Source organism: Eulemur rufifrons, chromosome 17, assembly GCF_041146395.1.
Source record: "Eulemur rufifrons isolate Redbay chromosome 17, OSU_ERuf_1, whole genome shotgun sequence".
NCBI classification, from domain to species: domain Eukaryota; kingdom Metazoa; phylum Chordata; class Mammalia; order Primates; family Lemuridae; genus Eulemur; species Eulemur rufifrons.
In genome coordinates this window covers 34587008-34608591 of record NC_090999.1, presented here as the reverse complement: position 1 = coordinate 34608591, position 21584 = coordinate 34587008, and positions in this window count along the sequence as shown.

The window sequence follows — 21584 nt, the reverse complement described above, 5'->3', positions numbered from 1 at the left end:
CCTACCTATATACTGAGACTCAAAAGGATGTGGTTTCCTTTTGGTCTTTTTTTCTTTCAGATTTCAAAGTTTTAGCATTAGGAAACTAAACACGAGTAAATGAGAGCAGTGAAAGATGGCTCATTGCCAGCAGGCAAGATTTCCTTTGCTAGGGCTGTGAAGGGGGAGAGCATAGGAATCCTGGGTGGGGGCAAGGGGACCTTGTTGCCATCAGCGCAGGGCACACCAGGGGAGAGGGGAAAATGTCTCAGCGGAGATTTCCAAGACTCTTTCCTTATCAGCAATACTATCTGCAGTATCCATGACTGGAAGCTCTTTGGAGACTTAAATTCGAGCTTTATAAAATGTCCTAAAAATTGGTCACCAATCACAATTCTTTGTAGCTGTCTCCTTGGGTTATATAAGAATTAATAGGCCACCTGTGAATGGAGGACTGGAGGGAGACTTATTTACCTGTAAGCTCCTGCCCCGATTTTTCTACCCCACTTTGTGCAGAAAGGTTTATTGTACTCCTGCCTGGAGTCTGTGGTGGGAATGGGGACATGGGCTGGTGGGGCAGGGGCTGCTGGCCCTTTCCAGCCCTCTGACTGCCTAGTTTATAGCTTTAGATGCTAAAATGATCTTTGAGTTTCTCCCTCCCCCGGCTCTTATCCTTTCTTCCTTCTTGATGTATTTAGCTGAGAAGAAAAATGGGAGACAGACACGCTATTTTGTTCCAGTGTTGGGGAATGTCTCACTCTGAGAAGAATGAGTGAGCCTCAGTGCCTGGAGGAACAGTATGCAGTATGCTTTCTATTAGGAATGTTTGCAGCTCTTTTTCTGAGCTGAGGATGTGGTCTCTATTATGATACGTATGGTCATATGTTCTGTCAGGAAACAACCATCCTCGCCGTTAACACCCTGATAACTTCAGACCTAGTGGTTACTTCTTTAGAAATCACATGACCTTAGAAGGGAGCCCTGCTGAGACCCCTGTGTTTCCTTTTCCAGATACTACTATGTACCAAGAGTTAGCCATTTTCAGTAATAGCAGCGGGATACCTTGCTTCTGGCTTTGGTGAGTCATTTTAGTGCAGACTTTAAAAACAAATCAAATTTTAATTGACTGTACTTACTAAAAATTTCTTAAAGGAAACATTGATAGTTTTGTTTCTTTTTATGTGAATGTGGTTGTTCTTCTTCCATTTACGTTTACTTTTAACAGTTTTATGAGATATAGTTTACACACCATAAAGGTCACTCATTTAACATGTACAATTCAATGGATTTTAATGTATTCACACAGTTGTGAGTTGTGTAGCCATCACCAAAATCTAATTCTAGAAAATTTTCATCATCCCCAAAGAAGCCTTTGCCCCTTAGCAGTCACCCCCATTAGACAACTTCTACTCTACTTTCTGTATGGATTTGCCTATCCTGGACATTTCATATAAATGGAATTTCATACAATACACACATTTCATACAATATGTGGTCTTTTGTGACTGACTTCTTTCATTAAGTTTAATACTTTTGAGTTTCATCCATATTGTAACATGTCTTAGTATTTCATTCCTTTGATTGCCAAATAATATTCCATTATATGGATATAACACATTTTATTCGATCATTCATCAGTTATGGGCATTTGAGTTGTTTCTACTTTTTAGCTATTATGAATAATGCCTCTATGACTATTCATGTATAAATCTTTGTGTGGACATATGTTTTCATTTCTCTTGGGTCTATACATAGGAGTGAAATTACTGGGTCATATAACTCTATGTTTAACATTTTGAGAAACTTCTAAACTGTTTTCCAAAGTGGCTGCACCATTTTATATTTCCACCAACAATGTACAAGGGTTCTAATTTCTCTACATCATTGTCAATATTGTTATTTTCTAAAAATAATTGCTATTCTAGTGGGTGTGAAATAGCATCTCATTGTGGTTTTTGATTCACACCACCACGCCTGGCTAATTTTTCTACTTTTTGTAGAGACGGGGTCTTGCTCTTGCTCAGGCTGGTCTCAAACTCCTAACCTCAAGCGATCCTCCCACCTCAGCCTCCCATAGTGCTAGGATTACAGGCATGAGCTACCATGCCTGGCCAAAAATTTTTAATTTTAATGAAATCCAACTTGTCAATCTCTTTTATCCCTTGTGCCTTTGGTGTCATATTTAAGAAATCATTGACAACCCAAGATAATATTTACTCATATGTTTTCTTCTAAGAGTATTACAGTTCTATTTTGTTTTTACATTTAGGCCTATTTTTTGAGTTAATGTTTTTGTATGGCTTGAGATAATTTTTGTGTATGGTTGGTTGAGGTAGGGGTCTAACTTCATTCTTTTGCATGTGAATATTGTTCCAGCATTACTTTTTGAAAAGATTATTCTTTACCCATGGAATTGCTCTGGCTCTTTTGTTGAAAATCATTTGACCTTAAATGTCAAGAGTGTATTTCTGGACTCCCAATTCTATAATATTTATAGGTTATATTTATAGATTGTATTTACTAATGTTTATCCTTATGCCAGTACCACGCTGCCTCTATTGCTATAGCTTTTTAGAAAGTTTTAAAATCAGAAAGTTTGAGTCCATTAACTTTGTTCTGTTCTAACAATCTTTTCCAAGATTGTTTTGACTGTGAAATATAAATCTTAAAAATTGTGTATGCAGCTATTTACATTCTTGGGAAAAAATTTAATTTATTCCAGTGTGAATGAGCCATTGCAATTTTGTAAGCCAATAGTTTTCAAAATGTGGCTTGTGAACTGCACAGGTTCCTGAAACCCTTTCAGGACTTTGTGAGGTCAAAACTATTTTCATAATAATACTAAGATGTTTTGTCTTCCCGTCCCACCCTGTGTTGACATTTACACTGATTGCACAAAAGCAATGAAGGATAATACTCCTAGAGCCCCATCAGAAATCAGTGCAGTGACACCAAACTGTACCGGTAGTCACTGTATTCTTCATTGTCAGGTAGTCTAAAAAAAAAAAAAAAAAAAAGCCAGTTTTACTCAAGAATGTCCTTGATAAAGCAGTAAAATTTTTAAATTTTAATAATCTTTATCCTGTAGTAAATATCTTTTTAATATTCTGTGATGATGTAGGAAGTATGCATAAAGTATGCATACATCACTTGGCTGTAACTGAAGTACAAGGCTTGTCATGGGGAAAAACACTAATCTGTCTCTTTTTGGAATGCTGTTTTTACTTGAAAGAATGCTGACAAAGTATGATTATTCAGACATGGGGATTTGGCAGACATTTTCTCAAATATGAATGAAATGAGCCTAATGCTTCAAAGAAAACAACTGACAATTTTTGTTGCCAATGATAAAAGTGGAGTTTTTAAGTGAAAGTTAGAATTTTGGGGAAACTTGTGTTTGCTATCACAAGCTTGACATCATCCCAACATTAAAAGACTTTCCTGATGATATGGTAGTCATATTACCAAATATGACTTTTAAAATACCATGTAATGAAATGTGTCAACATTTGGAAAATCTACATAACGCAGTGAATCTATATTTTCCAAAAGGGCAATGCATGCTGTTACATGCATTTGTTTTTGAGTTTGCTGTACTCTTTCCAAGGCAGCAGAGTAGTGACTCAGCTATTGAGAAAAATGACTGGAATCATATTAATTAATTAATTACACAAATATTTATGGAGTGCCTGTTAGATGTCTGGCATGATGCTAGATGCTGAGGATAAGAAGCAAAGGTACTTATTCAGTACTCTGGTAGACATCTATTTCTTGACATGGTGGTAGCTAAAGAGGTGTGTTCATTGTGATAATTAATTGAAAATTAAAATGTGTGCAAGGGGAGGAAACTGCCTGCTTATGGCACAGACTCTCAGGGCTGGTAGAGTTATGGGGGCTTATCAGTTTGTTAATTCATTTATTAAAAATATTTATGAAATACCTAGATACTGGGGATGCATCAGTGAACAAAACAGACAAAAATACCTGCCCTCATGGAACTTACATTCTAGTGGGAGGAGACAGAAGTAAATAATAATTATAGATGTAATAAATGAGATATATAATATATTTGAAAATGATATATAAAAGGAGTTCAGGGTAAGGGGGCAGGAAGTGTGGATTGGGGGTGTGTGCATTATGAGGAGGTAACATTGTAGCAAAGATTTCAAGGATGGTGAGGCTGTTAGCCATGAAGATATCTGGGGGGCTTTCCAGAAATAGGGAATATCCAATACAAAAGCTCTAAGTGTGTTCCATTCCTGGTGAGTTTGAGGAAGAGCAGGAAGGCCAGTGTGGCTGGAAAGAAGCGAGTAAGGGAAGCCCAGAAGGGAATGAGGTCAGACAGATAGTGGGGGACAACAGCCTGAGGGCCTATGGGATGCTATGTGGATTCTGATCTTTACCTTAAATGAAATAAGGAGCCATGTAGGGCTATGAGCAGAGGAGAGACATGATCCGGTGTACTTGAACAGGGTCACTTTAGCTACTGTGCGGGGAACAGACTGAACAGGAGCAAGGGTGGCAGCAGGAAGATTAGGAGGAAATTATAGTGATGCAGGCTACAGAGGATGGTAGCTTGGACCCACGTGGTAGTGAGAGGTGGTTGGATTCTGGATACATTTTGAAGGCAGGGCAGGTAGAATTCCCTTGCAGGTTGGATGTGCAGTGTAAGAGAGAAGAGTCAAAGAAGATCTGGAAATTTTGGTCTGAGCTGCTGGGAGGATGGGGTTGCCATGAAATAAGTCTAGAGCTGAAGCAGGTGTGGAGGAAGATGGAGAGGTCTGCTCAGGCAGGTTGTGTTGGTGATGGCTGCTAGACATCCAGACAGAGTTGCAGAGTGAGGAGGGTGGAGTTAGGGAGATGTTAGGGATTGGGAATTACCAGCATATAGATGGCATGCTCTATAGAGAGGCATAGTGCCTAGATGCCATGGGGAAGTGAGTGAGTATGGATGGAGAAGAGGTCCCAGGACCTAGCCGTGGGCCACCTTGGTTGGAGAGGTGGAGGAGAAGAGGAGTGATAACCATGGTGACTAAGGAGGGACCTGTCAGGTAGGAGCAGAGCCAGGAGTGTGGTGTCCCGGAAACCCATGCAGCAAATGCTGTGGAGAGGAGAGCTCAATGCTGTCAAATGCTACCGAGAAGGCAAGCGAAAGGGGACTGAGAGCTGACCATTGGATTTCACAAGGTAGCACGGCAACAAACGGAAGGTCTTGACAAGAGCTATTTCTGTAGTGTGTGGGGCAAAAGCCATATTGGAGTTTGAGAACAGGAAAAGAGAAATTGGAGTGGAGACATGTTATTTGAGGAGTTTTGATGTTAAGAAAAGCAGAGAAATGGGGAAATGCCTGGAGAAGGAGTCCTTTTTAAGATGGGCAGGATAAAAGCATTTGTGTATGCTTATAGGGATGGAAAAAATTGAGGTTGTGATGGGTGGCGGGGAGCTGTAGAATTGCTGGAGCTGATGTCTTTGAGTAGGTGAAAGGGACTTCCAGAACTTGAAGCTAAGATGCTTAATCCCACAGAATTACCCGACTTGCTGACAACACCCAATTCAGAGCAAACTCCTACTTCCTGGAGTCCTCCCCCACATTGCCTGGCACAAGTTCAAATCCTACAATAAGCCCCATCTAACAGCCTCTTACTGAGCCACCCCATGGTTTCTCATAGGGGACAATCTCCCTCGCTAAGTGCACAGGTGATTTCCTAGTGCACTTTAGATTGCCAAGTAGGACTTCTGTGAACAATTGTTGAATTGAGCTGAATTCCAGGAGGGGAAGGAACGTCTGTACTAGCAGTGCTGGCCCGGCCGGCTGTGCTTCCTGTCCCCAGACTCCAGGCATTATCCAACCTTGGGAGGCCAGGGGTACAGAAATGAGTTTCAGGTTACACTGACCTTTTACCACTTCCAAATAGTCATCAAAAAACCTCACATATTTCCCTGAAGGAGTTGAAGATCCCCTTCGAATGACTGTGGATCATAGCCTGGACAGGAAATCACCTTTTTAATGGAAAATATTTGGTCAAGTTTCTCTTTATGGGATGTTGAGTGGGCCCCCAGAGTAATTTGAGGTTTGCCCCGCCCTGAAAAGACAACATATAACTTATGTAAGAGAATGGATGAAAGCAAACTATGGACTTAATTTACTCAAGTCTGATCAGTGTTTTCAAATGACTTCCTATTTATAAATAAACAAGCACAGTAAGACAGGAGGAACTTACGGAGCTTTATTCTTCTGGTGGTTTAGTGCCTTTTATCTAAAACTCCCAAGATGTGTGTTATGACAGGTGCTTCTACTTCCCACCTTTTCGAGGAAGAAGCAACAGGAAGGGAGTCCCAGACGTTTCAGCAGAGGCCAGAGCAGTGAGTTGCAAAGGCCTGGAAGGTCTGCTTGTGACCTGGCGTCGGGGCTTCCCTCAGGCGGGGGTAACAGAGGCTGCTGGGCAAAGGGGGCTGGGCTCTGCCGTTCTGCTGCCGGAAGAGGAGCTGCCACTTTCTCCAGCTGCTTTGGATTTGTGGAATAAAGCCCCTCCCCTAGTGTCCTAGGTTGTTGGCACCTAATGGAAGAAAACCTAGGAACTAGAGCAGAAGTAGCAGGTTTCCTTTTCCGGGCTTCTGGGATCTAGTGAGCCCTGCTGGAGGAACATCTCTTCGAAGATGAGAAAAGTTGACCAGAGTCAAGTTGTTAAAGATTGGAAAGAAGAAATGAACTTTGATTTTATAGTGTGATTTTTTTTTTTATCTTTTTTTTTTTTTTGAGGCAGAGTCCCGCTCTGTCACCCTGACTAGAGTGCCGTGGCGTCAGCCTAGCTCACAGCAACCTCAAACTCCTGGGCTCAAGCAATCCTCCTGCCTCAGCCTCCCGAGTAGCTGGGACTACAGGCATGTGTCACCTTGCCCGGCTAATTTTTTCTATATATTTTTAGTTGTCCAGATAATTTCTTTTTATTTTTTAGTAGAGACAGGGTCTCGCTCTTGCTCAGGCTGGTCTCGAACTCCTGAGCTCAAACGATCCGCCTGCCTCGGCCTCCCAGAGTGCTAGGATTACAGGCTGAGCCACCTCACCTGGCCTATAGTGCGATTTTAAAGCAGATTCTACACACATACACACACACACACACACACACACACCCCACACCCCACACCCAAGCAAATAAACAAACTAGGGCAAGCCCTGAATCTAATTTAGGAACCTAATGATAGCTGTTCCAGGAGAGGTGGGCAAAACATCTCTTGACTTTTTGGCAGACTTGGCACCAAGCAATTCTATTAATTAAGTGCCCCAGTGGCTAGCCTTATTTTCTGTGTAAATTATGCTGAAGTTCTTATTTGACACATTCTTACTCTACACAATATAATATAAATCTGTTTGAATCTTCTTTGTGAGAAGCTAGTTTTTAAGCCTCCTATTTCGTTCATGTAATTTATGCTAAGGGAACAGGCAAATAACAGGTACTGGTTATTAATAAAATGTACTGATTAAGTAAACAGCATATCCATGTGGTAAACATTGTTTTGCCTTTCAAATAATGACTAGGGAAACCATTACTTTGAACCATAGGAAATAGCTATTTTTTAAAGTTAAACAGTCAAATGGTAGTAATTTCCTATGGATCAACATGCTATGTAATAACATGGGACCATACCAATGATAGTAAGTAAACCAGCTGTAATCACAGAGGACATTCTCATGATAGACTTTGTAAAATATGCTTATGAAAAAGGTCTGGAACAAAATACACCAAACTACTAACAGTGATAATGGGGGCTAATAATATTATGAATGTTGTATTTTTTTTTTTTTACTTTTCCTATTTTAAAAAATGTCAATAATGTTGCTATCTATAGTGAAAAAATATTTTAAAATAGTATTAGAAAATGGTCATGCATTTTAATCTTATTCTGTAGGATCTGGGCTTTGCTTATAGAGGTGAATATTATAATAGACCATAACATTGAATATGCTTGCCTGCTTTCTTTTCCATTCCTACCTAATTTTGATTTTGGACTTGATAGTCATTTTCACCTCCCTGAATCAACCTTGAGAATGAGAGAGGCTGAGAATTACTTACAGGTCACAGTGAGCAGCTGTCAACACCCAGTTTTCTTTGATCAAAGCACCTGCACAGATTTGCAGCTCTTTGATTAGAGCCATGTAGCATCTTGCATGAGGTAGCACTTCATTTCCTCCTACAATTTCTTCATGGGATTCTGGAAAAACTGAAAGAATGATCCAGAGTGAAATCCAATCTTATCAAGTCACGCTTTGCCCCAAGAGAGTTTGGCTGTAATGAATAGATTCAGCAGGAGTTCATGCACGGGCACTCTGTGCAAGGGAGCAGTGCAGATGGCGCAGGTCTGGCCCTTTCTTCTGCGGCATTCTCATCTATAATCGTGTTCCCTGCAACACTTATATGCTAGATAGTGTTTTCTCATGGTAAGTTTTGTGCTCAGTTTTTGATAAGTTTTATTATAAGTAAACATTCATATTATATTAGACTTTTAAATTATTTTTTTCTGCTACATGTCTAAATTAATTTCTCCTCTCTCTCTCTCTCTCTAAATTGTTAGGGTAGAAATACTTCTCTTTTGGAACAATAGTTCTCAAACTTTCATGTGATAATAATAATCCGGATGCTTACTTAAAGTGCAGATTCTCTAGACTCATCCCCAGAGAATCTGGTTCAGAACCTGAAAACCTGCATTTGAAACAAGCACTTCAGGTGATTCTGATGCAGGTGGTTCCCAGAGAAGTTGTGGGATTTATCAGGTTGTGACCAAGCCTAGGAAAGCAGTGATTTATCCTGTTTTTGCCCCTTGTGCAGGTATTACTAGCAGAGGGTGAGTCATTTGTTACGGGATACAGATAGACAGGAGGACAAAGTGATCAAAGGCTAGCGGGCTGGAGTGGAGGTGGGTAGGTCAGGACTGCAGCATTCTTGGCAGGACACTCACGACTTGGTTCTGGTCCCCAAACTTAACGGTTCCGCTCCTCAGTTTACCTGGGGACTAATTCTCTACCCTCTGATTCAGAGGACAAGATATTGAGAGACCCCTTGGACTGTCATAGATGAAAAAATTCCTTATTAATAAAACATGTACTGTGTAAGTAAAGGTACCCTTGCCTCTTAACACCTGAAAAAGAAAAAGTGTCCTTTGGTCAATCGGTCTGTAAACCAATAGTCTTGGTTTTATGAGCCCCACATTAGTCCCGCTCCCTGAGCTATCTGGATCTGCATTGAATACAACGGTCCACCTTATAAATATTTCAGTTGTAGGTTTTTAATGGCTTTTACTTATTTTCATAATTTTTCCTTTTTTTGTCATTATCTATGCAGAAAGTGAGGCAAGGCAGATTTGCTAAAAAAAATGGGATGAGGCTATAAAATATATGTTATAGCTAAAGAACAAATATTGATGAATATCCCCAACAGGGAAAGACAAATAGCAAATTCATTACCTGCCCTTCGACTTCCACTTCTAATTCCAGGCTGAAATCACGACAGGATCTCTTTCCTAAGCAATTTATATATTCATTTAATTTTCATGCAGTTATTCCACAACTATTTTTGAGTAACTACTGTTAAAATGGATGCAAAGATAAACCCTGTTCTTGCCATGGAAGAGCTTTAGTAGTAGAAAAATCTCAAGAACAAAGCTGAGGACCGATACACAAACGATGACAATGGTCAACAGTGTGCTAAGTGCCTTGTGAGGGTATAACGAGAAGCTGTAGGAGTTCAGAGACACCAGAAAATGCTGGTGGCAGGAAGGTTGTGAAGTCTTCATGAGAAAGGTATTTTTTTTTTTTTTTCCTAAAGGAGATTAGAAGGTGTGTAAGATTTCAACAGACAGGGCTAGAGCAGATTTCAAGCTTAGGTATGACATAAGTAAAAGGTAACATGGTCAGAAATTATGGGAATGAAACAGGTAACCCACAGAGAAATAGTAAATTGAATTTAATGATTCATCATGTTTAAATGCTTTTGAAGTCCAGACTTGACATTATCTTAGAGCCAGTCCTTAAATTTTAACTGTCAGCAAAGTGATGTTTATAAAGCTCCAGTTTGACCTGCTGCTATTATTCTTTAATTGTTCAGGTTAAGTTCATTCTAGCTTCTACAATTTTTCAGGATCTCTCTGGATAATAGCATCTTGAATTTAAACAGTACTTCTCTTCCCTAAACATTCAAAGCACCTTTAACATAGTATCTATCTCCTTCTTAACCCTGGGAGGTAGGAAGTGTCAGGCAATTTCTTAAAGCTCAAGGAAACGAAAAGATTAAAGACTAACCATGGCACAGTCAGGGCAGAGCCAGAAGGAACCACCTTCTCCTGACTCCCTGCCCTTCTTAGTCTATTCACTTCTTACTACAGGCTGTCTCAGGTTGGACGCTGAGCTACTGGCCTTAAAAAAATCATGTAGTATTACATGGCAGGGTTATTATTTGGAATGATAGTTTAGTAAGTTATATTAAAATCAAAGAAAAGATCAACAACTATAGTAACAATAATAATGAAAGCATCTATTATTTACCAGGCACCCATTAGTGCCAGACCCTGGCTCTGATATTTATTACAGTGCAAAGTGGGTGTTTTATTATTTCCATGTAGAGATAAGGAAGATGAAGTTTAGACAGGGCAATTAAGTTGCCCAAGTTCACACAGCTAATATATGGGAAATCAGTGTTATAATCAGTTCTACATCATGCATAACCCATATTTTTTCCATAGTGCAGCACTGTCTCCTAAAGCAGTGACACTTTACTTTTCTTAAAAAAAAAATATAGAGCCATGTGAGAATCTGATCAAGTATAGATACACATATGCATGTAAATATTTGCATACAGTTTGGGGGAGGTTCACAGACTTCTTATTGATGCTTACCCATGACTTTGAATGAACTCGTGGATTCCATGTTAGGAACCCAGCTCTGAAGATATGATTGAACTACATCATAGAGTGTGGTTAAGAACATGAACATGAACTCTGGGCTCAGATGCCAACCCTACTACTTACCTACTAGCTGGTGAACCCTAGTACATTTACTTAAACTCTTGGTGTCTTGGTTTCCTCATATGTAAAATGGGGCTGTTAATGATGATACTTAAGAAGATTAAATGAATTAATATATGTAAAGCACTTAGAATACTGCTGTTTTTAATGTTAAATATTACTGTGTTGGCAAATATATATAGGTGTATAGTTTATTGGCTTATTTTACACTGATGTTACTGTTTTCTTCACCACTCCCACACCTGGAAACAGACATACAAACAATTTCTGAAACCAAAAGTTTTAAGATCTGAGAACTCTGACCATTCAGTTATATTTCTATGACTGGGAGGTCTGGTTAATCATTAATCTATACATCCCCAGTTTAATGGTGTCTGTTTTTCACTTAAAGCTTTTGCTCTGTAGATCTGGCCTGAATTTATGAGAGCCACCAGATATAGATGATGCTTTTGTATTTTTGTTGTAGACACATAGGGTACATTTTCTCCTTAAAAAGACAATGAATCTTTTAGGTAGCAAAGACAGGCAATAATATTAAAAATGATTGGAAATTAAGTTATGTTCCATTTCATAACTTAATGTTAAATGTAAATTACATGGTGCTAAATGTAAATTAAACCAATATAGAATTCTACTTTCTCATGAACAAAACTGAAAAGCATATGAAAATATGTCTTATCTCTAGGAACTAGAAGGAGGAATATGGCAGTAGAGAAAGAGAAAGGAAAAAGAATATGGCTTCTGTTATCCACATATGGAGACCTTTTAGTTTCAGGTGTTGATGTTAGTAATATATAATGAAACACAAAGGATGTGGGTTTTTCTTTCTCTTCTGTGCTGCTGAAGATTTTGGTGTTTTATTACTGGGAAACATACCTTATTTTATCCATGGTGCGGTTACTTGTTTCACAAGTGAGATCATTTCCTTAGGTGTTAGATGTCTCCTGCATTAAAGGGTAAATGTGAAGTTGTGAGATTGTGGTAATTTAAGAACACTAAAAAGAAAATTTCTGTTCTTTGACAACTTTTTCACTTTCAAATATGAGTTTATTTAAAAGCTGAGAATTCAAGTGTATATCAGAATTTGTTTTGAAATATCATCTTTAAACCTATTCTATTGGAGAAAGGATAGCTGTTTGATGCATTTATTATTGAAACTGGTAGTCACCAAGGAAAACTGGAGTTAAATTCTTAAATCACAACATTCAACTAGGAAAGCACCAAATGGGGATACGGATGCATATTTATGAAATGTAGAAATGGGAAAAGTACTTTGAAACATGACATCAAAAGCACAAATTATAAAGGAAAAAGACTGATAGATTTGATTATAAAAATGTTAAAACCTCTGTACCTTAAAACAGCAAATATAAAATGTCAACATTTTTTAGTATAGGTGACACAAATGGATATTTTTACAAAGCAGTAAGAAAAGATGAACACCTGAAAAGAAAAATGATCAGAGGATTTCAATAAGTAATTTACAAAAGAAGAAATTAAAATGGCTGCTATATTTCTAGTCTACGGAGGAATGCTTAAGCATATAGCACAAGCTTGTCATAATAAAAATACAATTTAAAATGCTTAGATACTATTTTTGCCTGTCAAATTACTAATGGTTAAAAACAAAAATAATACACTGCTGTTGGAAATTCTCATGTGTTAATAATATTTTAAACTGCTACTGTCTTTCTGGAAGGCGATACATATAAAGGGTTATTAAATTTTGCAGAGTCTTTGACCCAACAAGTCATGTCTATGAATTTAAAAAAATTGTGGGAATGCAGACGAATGTAGCTACGAGAAGTTCCATTACATTATTGTTCATAATGAGAAAAAAGTTGAAAATAATCCAAATGCCCCCAAACAAGGAATTAGCTAAGTGTATTAGTTTCCTGTCACTGCTATAACAAATCACCACAAACTTCATGGTTTAAAATGATAAAATTTATTATTTTACAGTTCAGTAGGTCAGGAGTCTGACACGGGTCTCACTGGGCTAAAATAAAGGTGTTGGCGTTCCTTTCTGCGGCTCTAGGGGATTCCATTTCCTTGCCTTTTCTAGCTTCCAGAGGCTGCCCTCTTTCCTTGGTTTGGGGACATGCAATGAACTCATCTGCAAAAGGTGCCTCACAAAATGAGTTTCCTTTTTGAAAGGATCTGCCCCTGCCACCCCTCACTGGCTCCAGACTGCTGACCTGAGTCAGATCTCAGCATAGCCTGAGTGGAGAACTATGGTCATTGCTCTGGGAGAAAGTAGCTATGGGCCAAAGGAATTGCAGGACTTGGCGAGTTTGTACCAGCCCAGACTGAGAGAACACATGTGGGGCTGCATCTTGAAGGTGCTAAACTTGGGGACCAGGATGCTCCCATCTCAGCCACTCATTCCTGTGGTCATAGCCCAGACCTTGATGCTGCCAGTATTTGCATCCGAAATCACAATTTCATGCATCCTTCCATATCACCTCTCATGATCTCCAGCTCACTTTCTTTACTAATGGTTTCACTCTCAACTACTGATTGTTTGATCCCACCAGGACTTCCAGACCAATTATCTTACCTCCTTTTCACTCTCTCTCACCCTCCTTCCTATTTACACAACTTGAACTCCACTGTCCAACGTGTGGAGAGGAAATCTCATAGCGTGGCTGTCATTCAGGCTGTCCTTGCCATTCTGATGCTGATACAATGGGCCATGACAAAGTGGCTGTGCAGCACGGGTGGAGGCTTTGAGGGAGGGATTGATCTATTGTCATGATATTTACACAGCGCAGCCTCAGACCACGGGGCCTATCCGCACGGGCACCTCCTCACCAAAGCAACCCAGCAGACTGGTGCTCACCTCTCAATAAGGTACCGTGTCAGTCACACCCTACAGGGGCAACAGTTCATAAGGTTCACCTTCCCTGCCAGCAGCACATCTAGCAGCACATTGATTGGTCTAGTAACATGGTATATACACAACATAGCCTCAGAACAAGGGACATATTTTATCACCAACGAAGTGAAATGAGGGATGTATGACAATTGGATCCCATACAATCCATTATCCAAAAATAGCCAGCCTAATGGAATGGCCGAATGGCCTAATAAAGGCTCAAGAAAGGTGGCAGCTGAGAAAAAACTTCTGGTGGGTTTGAGATACTAAAGCAATGGCCAATATTTGGTGTTGTGTCTCCCAAAACTAGAATACATGATTCTATAGGGATCAAGAAACAGGAATAGTCCCTTTCACCAAAATACCCTGTGACTCTTTTATACAATTTGTCCATTCCATCTCAGTAAGAGGTTCTGACAGGTTCAGAGGTTCTGGTTCAGGAAGGGAGAATGTGGGGAACTGCTTCTCCCTAGGACAAAGTAAGACAGCAGCAGCTCCACTGAACGGGAAGCTGGGCGTAATGTGGGCAATTTAGGTTCCTCATGTCGGTGGTCCAGCAGGCAGAGAGCAGACTGTATTGGGATGGGGTGATTATAATTGACCCTATTTACCAAAAGGAAAGCAGAAGATAGCTAGGGTCGCCACACAATGTGAACGGGGAGGAGTGTGTATGGAACCCAGGGGATTCACTGGGTGTCACCTGGAGTTTTTGTGCCCAAGGACAATGGTGAATGAGCAGTTGCAGCAATCGTGACGTGACAAAGGCAAGGCAATGAAAGGCTTAGATTCCTTGGGGGTGAGAGTCTAGATCACTGTACCAGGAGAGAAACCAAGAGCAGCCAAACTGCTAGTCAAAGTTGAGAAAATTCTGGAATTGGGGTGGAGAAGGAAGATGACATACTTTAATGTGGGACTGACTGCAGTAGAAGAAACTATAGCTTTTTTCGCTCTTTTGCCTTAAGCTTTTCACAGAGACTGTGGCTGGCTACCAACCTGGAGGGGACTCTGACTGCATGTGTAATGTCACTCTTGTGGGGAAGAAGTGAGAGAATCTTATTGTCACGAAAATGGAGGCACCATATTGTATTACAGAGGCCAGTTGTAATGGGGGGGGCACTAACAAACCTGTATCACATACTTTTCAAGCATACCTCAGACGAGCCCTGCCTCGCCTGTCCTAGGCCACTGATTCCTTCCCAGCACTATTGCAGCAGCCAACTGCATAGGCTACAACCCCCTCAATGTCACATGGACACCACCCAAAGTTGCTTTAACTTATGACTGAGCTTCCCTATGGCCACTGGGGTGTGAGATGCCAAAAGTCTTCCTAATCCCCACACACAACTCAGAAATGGAGGTGGAGCAGTAAATGCCCTGTGGGGTCAACCAGTAAGAGACAGAAGCCAGCGCCTGCCCTGGGTGGGCTCACCTGAGATATGGTAGTTCCACTAGAACTCAGAAGGTGGTCACAGGAGATTAAGCAACCGCTGCACCACACACCAGAGGTGGCCATCACGGCAGTGCACCTGTAGAGACTTCTTCGCTGCCTCTCCCCTCTTCCCCCTCTGCTTCTCTGGGATCACACTACTTAATAAAATACTAGCATCTGAGCTTGTGCCTCAGGCTCTGCTTTTTGGAGACAATTGCTAAATAAAAAAGGTTACACAATATCCTTATTTTGTTTATGTTATACACATGCACATATACATGTAAACACACAGAAAGAATACTAGAACATATATAAAATATATATATGTATATATATTTTTCAGACAGAGTCTTGCTCTGTTGCCCCTGATACAGTGCAGTGGCATCATCATAGCTCACTGCAACCTCAAACTCTTGGGCTCAAGCAATCCTCCTGCCTCAGCCTCCCGAGTAGATGGGACTATAGGCATATGCCACCACACCTGGCTAATTTTTTCTATTTTTAGGTAGAGATGGGGTCTTGCTCTTGCTCAGGCTGGTCTTGAACTCCTGAGCTCAAGTGATCCTCCAGCCTCGGCCTTCCAGAGTGCTAGGGTTATAGGTGTGAGCCACCATGCTTGGCCTACTAGAACATATTTTAGTACCAAATGTTAACAAGTTATCTTTAGTTGGTGATTATAGGTGATGGTTTATTTTCTTCCTTTTATTTAATTATAACTTTAACATTTTTATAGTGAATATAAGGGACAAAAATTATTAATAAAGATACTACAAGTTATTTTTAAGAAATATAATAATATGATCTATAATATAATTTATTTTGCCATTCTTTCTTTTAGAATGTATGTACCCCAGATGACAGGTTACATTAACAGATACAATTTTTACATGTTGTTTGGTTGCTGAGTATTCCTTTTAATGACTGAAACTTTTTTTCTAGCTGGTAGAACTTTCTATATCTGAACTTTTTAATATCTGAAACATTTCACATATGATATTTAATCTGAACACTATATCTACTTGTTAAGCCAAGGTTTATAATGGAGATAATATTTATATAATTCCTGCAATTGCACATTCATTTATTCTTCCCGTATTTGTTGAAAACTTTCTGTGTTAGACCATGTTTTGAGCACTGAAAATGCAAAGAAGAAGTTTAGACGTGTACTCAAGAACTCACCATCCAGAGGAGGAGCTCTCCTGATGTTACTTATCTTCTCTCACAGTTCACCTGTCCCTTTGTCTATTCATCCATCCATTGGTCCATCCAGCCACCCCCACCCACTCGGTCTTTGGGGGAGGTCTTTGTGTTCCAGGCGCTGCAGTAGGCATGAAAAGTGGATGTTGCCTTATCAAAGTGGTAGGACAAAAAAAATATGCCACTTCTTGGACACCTGAAGCTGATGTGGAATAATTTTGCTAACATATGGAGTTGATATAGAATATGATTTCAATAAGTGCATTCACTCAATATGTATTTGATTAGGTTCTTCCTGCATGCTGGGCACTGTGCTAGATGAATAGGTCGACCCAGGACCTCAGGACCTAGATTATATAGGGAACTATAACTAGCTCAGTGTTTCTGGCCCTCAGTGTGGGAAGAAGTGGGAAATGAGTTACAGAGGTAGGAACACCATGGAGAACTTTCAGCACCATGATAAGCAAGGTGTAAAGATTATCACAGGATGACAGGAAGCCAGTGAAGGGTTTTAAGCAGGCACAGGATTTTATCTTCGTTAAAGAGAGGCCACCCTGGCACCAACGTGGAGGCAGTGGCAGTTCCTCAATGTCTGTAAATAAGAGGACGAAGGGGCAGCAATCTGTTGGAAGGTGGGAATTTGGAAATTGCCTCAGAGCAGCGTTTTCATAACAACACCCAGTTTTAACCTAGAGCGAATGCTTATTAAGGATGGGGTGCTTAAGGGGAGGGGCTGACAGAAGCTCGTGTTTAGGGGTGAGGCTGAAAGCTTCTGGTGATGGCAGAGGGAGTAGGCTAAAGACAGGGAGGTTAGTTAGGAAATTATTGTCTAGGTCTGAATTAACAGAGGCCGTTGGGATGGAAGGGAAGGGACAGATAACAGGGGTTACAATTAGTTTATTCCGGCATAACGAGTTTCCACAGAGAGACCAGAGGGATTTAGAGGCAGGGTGTCCAGGGCCAGGGAAGAGTGGGACTGGCGTAGAGCTGGCAATGGGCTCCTGTGCTTCTCCTGCCCTGTGGTGCGGCATGGGGACAGCCCCACCTCTGCCTCTGGTGAAGAAGGACAAGTGTGGGGACAGGATTTCCCCAAAGTGGGGTGGGTGGGAGAACGGTAATTGGAACTTGTTTGACATTCTGACGTGTGTGTGGACTTAGCATGAACTTTGTCATGAGAACAGACTTTTATGGCGTTCCCACTCCATCTTTCTGGTTGCAGTTCGGTCAGTTAGATGTGGTGTAGGGCTCGCGGTTTCTGTGTGGTGGGTTTTTTAGGTAATGAAGCTGCCAGACCATTCTGCCTCCCCTTGCTCCCCAGATCATACCTCCATCTCTCATGTCACCCGAATAGACCACTCACTTCTCACTGTTTCCACATCTGCTGTGATCGCTGGGACAGTCCTCTCATTTCTTTTCATTTTTAAAAACCCACTGTATTGACATATAATTCTCATACCATACAATTCACCCACTTATAATGTACAGTTCAATGACTTTGGGTATATTACAGTATTAATTTTTAAAAATTGTTGTAAATGTATATAACATTAAATTTCCATTTTGACCATTTTAATTGTACAATTCAGTGACATTAATTATGTTCACAATGCTGTGCAACCATTACTATTATGTATTTCTAAAACTTTTTCATCACCTTAAACAGAAACTCTGTAACCCATTCCCCTCTCCCCTCCAGCCCCTGGTAACCTCTAATCTACTCCCATCTCATATGAATTTGCCTATTCTAGATATTTTATATAAGCGGGATCATACAATATTTGTCCTTTCATCTGGCTTATTTCACTTAGCACAATGTCTTCATTGTTGTAGCTGTTGTAGCTATCAGAACTTCATTGTTTCTCAGAGCTAAATGATATTCATTGTTTATTCATTTATCTGTTCACGGACATTTGGGTTGTTTCCACTGTTCGCTGTAGTGAATAATGCCATGTAAGAATCTGTTCAAGTCCCAGCTTCCAATTCCTTTGGGTGTGAGTGAAAGAGCTGAGTCGTATGGTAATTCTGTTTAGCTTTTTGATGAGACTCCTCATTTCTTGACAATTTTTGACCTAGCTTATTGGTACTTTTTCCACCACTACCTCTGTCTTAATTCTTGGTGATTTCAATTTCCTTGAAGCACCCTGGCCTCCCAATTCCTTGACCTCTTCCCCTTCATTTAACCATTTGCCCCTCACACTACCTCACCCATCTCCTAGTCCCTCCTGTGGTCATTGCTAAGACGTGTCATCGGCATTAGCTGCATCGCTTTCATCATCTCATTTCAGTCCTCTCTCTAGTACCCTGTAGTATAAATTCTTCAACCCTACTGGGGCCTCCAATCTGTCCATCCTTCCACCTTTTCACTCTCCTTCATGCTCTTCATGTCTTCACTTCCCTGCATTTACCAAGCTTAAATTCCGTAGTCACTTAGTTTTAATCACTTCTGTGCATTCACTCTCTCCTCTAGTGTCCCTTTATCACTTGGTCATATTTGCTTGGTGAAACTACCACCCCAGTTAAAATGACTCTTCACCCTGTTACTCACTGTAGGCATATAAGCAAAGCCATGCAAGTCATTGGTCTTATCTCGGTTCATGACCATGAACCTCAAATGGGCCTTCAATGCTTCCTAGCAGTCAATATTACATTTCATTAGTTCTTTCACTTTCCTGTTCTCCCAAATGACTATTTCATGCTTTCTCTTCTCTCCACAAGCCTCCCATCCCCACTCCCCACTCTCACTTTGAGCTAACGACCTTGCTCCTGTCACACTGAGGAAATTGGCATAGTCAGAAGGGGACTTCCACAGAGTCCCCCCAGCACATCCACCTGCTGACCAGCATCTGCACGTGCACACTCCACTTCCCTTCTAAAACTGTAGACAGACTCTCACCCTCAGGACATAGGTGAAGATACCTTGTGGCTGGGGGAGGAGAAGAAGAAAAAAACTCACAACTTTTGATTCCTGGGGCAAAGGTAGAAAAAGATCCTCTGCCACTAGGGGTGGGATAGGATCACTGAGATGGCTCCACACCTGAGACCAAAGCACACGATACAGGCCTAAGACTGAGGCTGAACCAGGATTACAGAAAATGTTTCCTCAGCATTCACCCTAGGCTAGCAGGAACTAAGCAACAAGTAACAGTGGTTTACCAGTAGTGGAGGGCACAACAACATGGAGAGAGACTCTCTTTGATGTGCAGGCTCATAGGGAAAGCCTAAGGCTGAAGTGGAACAGGGAATTGAGAAAAATTCTCTGGTAACCCAACTCCAACTGTAAGTACAAGGTCATGCTAGAGAAATTGAAAGCCTGTGGTGTACTGAGGATAACTGCAGCAACAATAAATGCAAGCCGAGATTAACTCTTGACTAGATTGACTCAATTCCTCACAGTAGAGGCCGAGAAAAAGAAGAGTTATTCATATATCCAGACATGAAACTATTTACTTCAGTGACTGTTGGTATCCAGATTATAAGAGACAAAGAAGAACAGTACACAGTCAAGAGACCAACAATCAATAGAATCAGACTCAGATATGACTCAGATGTTAGAATTCTCAGAAAGAGAATTTAAGTAGTTATGATCGATATGTTCAAGTCTCTAGTGGAGAAGCTAGACAGCATATGTGAACATATGAATGGTATTGGCAGAGAGATGGAAACTGTAAGAGACCAAATGGAAATATTGGAGATGAAATACATGGTGGAAGACTAGTAACTTTGATATGCTCATTAGTAGACTTGACTCAGCAGAGGAAATAGGGTACTTAAGACAGGTCAGTAGAAATTGACCAAACTGAAGCATGAAGAGAAAAAAGAGTGAAAACCAAACCAACCAACCAAACAAACAAACAAAAACAAACTCAGAGCAGACCATCCAAGACCTGTGGGACAAAATCAAACTAATAGTCATCTAATTGAAATCCCAATAAGAAAACAGAGGCAAGGGGGCTGAAAAAATATTTGAAGAGATGATTAATAGAGTGAACCTTTTATCCCTAGTGAAGAAATATTAATAAAAGGCTTTGCACTTTTCTTTGTTAGCCTGATTCTTTGTTTCACTAATCTGAACTATTTGGACAAACTTAGCTCTCTAATTCAGTTTCTAGAACATAGTATATTCATTCATTCAATTTAAAATACCTATGATGTATCTACTATGTGCTATATCTGGGAGTTACTTCCCTGATGGATGTTATGGTCTAAATAGAGACCAGAGTCATTAGTTTCTAGAGCTATGGTCACTGAAAAGACCAGGACTTTGGAAACAAGATAGCCCTGGCTCTAAATTCTGGCCCCATCATTTCACATCTTTGTAGTACCTAGTTTATGGAGCTGTTGAGAGGATTACAGTAAAGTAGTTGTTCTGACTGTGAAATACTTGGCCTGAGCTGATCCCAGGCATTTCCTCCCAAGTTTATCAGGTGATTATGAAGGAGTTGTCAGGGTAGAGAAATGATGATGTGAAGTGTTGCCTGGCACATAGTTGGCACTCAACAAATGTCAGTGCATGTCCTGTACCCTAACTCAACCTGGAATCACCTCCAAGTCACAACCTTTTCCAGATGTATCCCAGGGTGTGAAGCTCTGATTTCCTCTTTATTATGACTGGGGTGGGGAATGGATGGAGTCAGAAGAGAAAAGGTCTCTTCCAATCGAGTCAGAGCCTGGGGGCTATGGCTGCCTGAGTCTTGTTTTCCAGGGATTACAGGGGGCTATGGCTTCCTTCCCAGCTTCTCCCAGCATGTGGAGACCAGAGTTTAGCCCAAGGCAACACATACGGCAGTCCCCACTCAGCCAGAGGGGGTAGTGCTCGCTTTTCATTTCTCTGAGACTTAATGGTCTTTATTCTGCCCCCAAACAACCAGAACCAGGCGTCTGTTTATTTTTTGTGAAAACACATACTTTAGATTATGGTGTAAGACAGTGGTCCCCAACCTTCTTGGCACCAGGGACTGTTTTCATGGAAGACAATTTTTCCATGGACTGGGGTTGGGGGATGGTTTGGGGATGATTCAAGTGCATTACATTTACTGTGCACTTTATTTCTATTATTATTACATTATAATATATAATTAAATAATT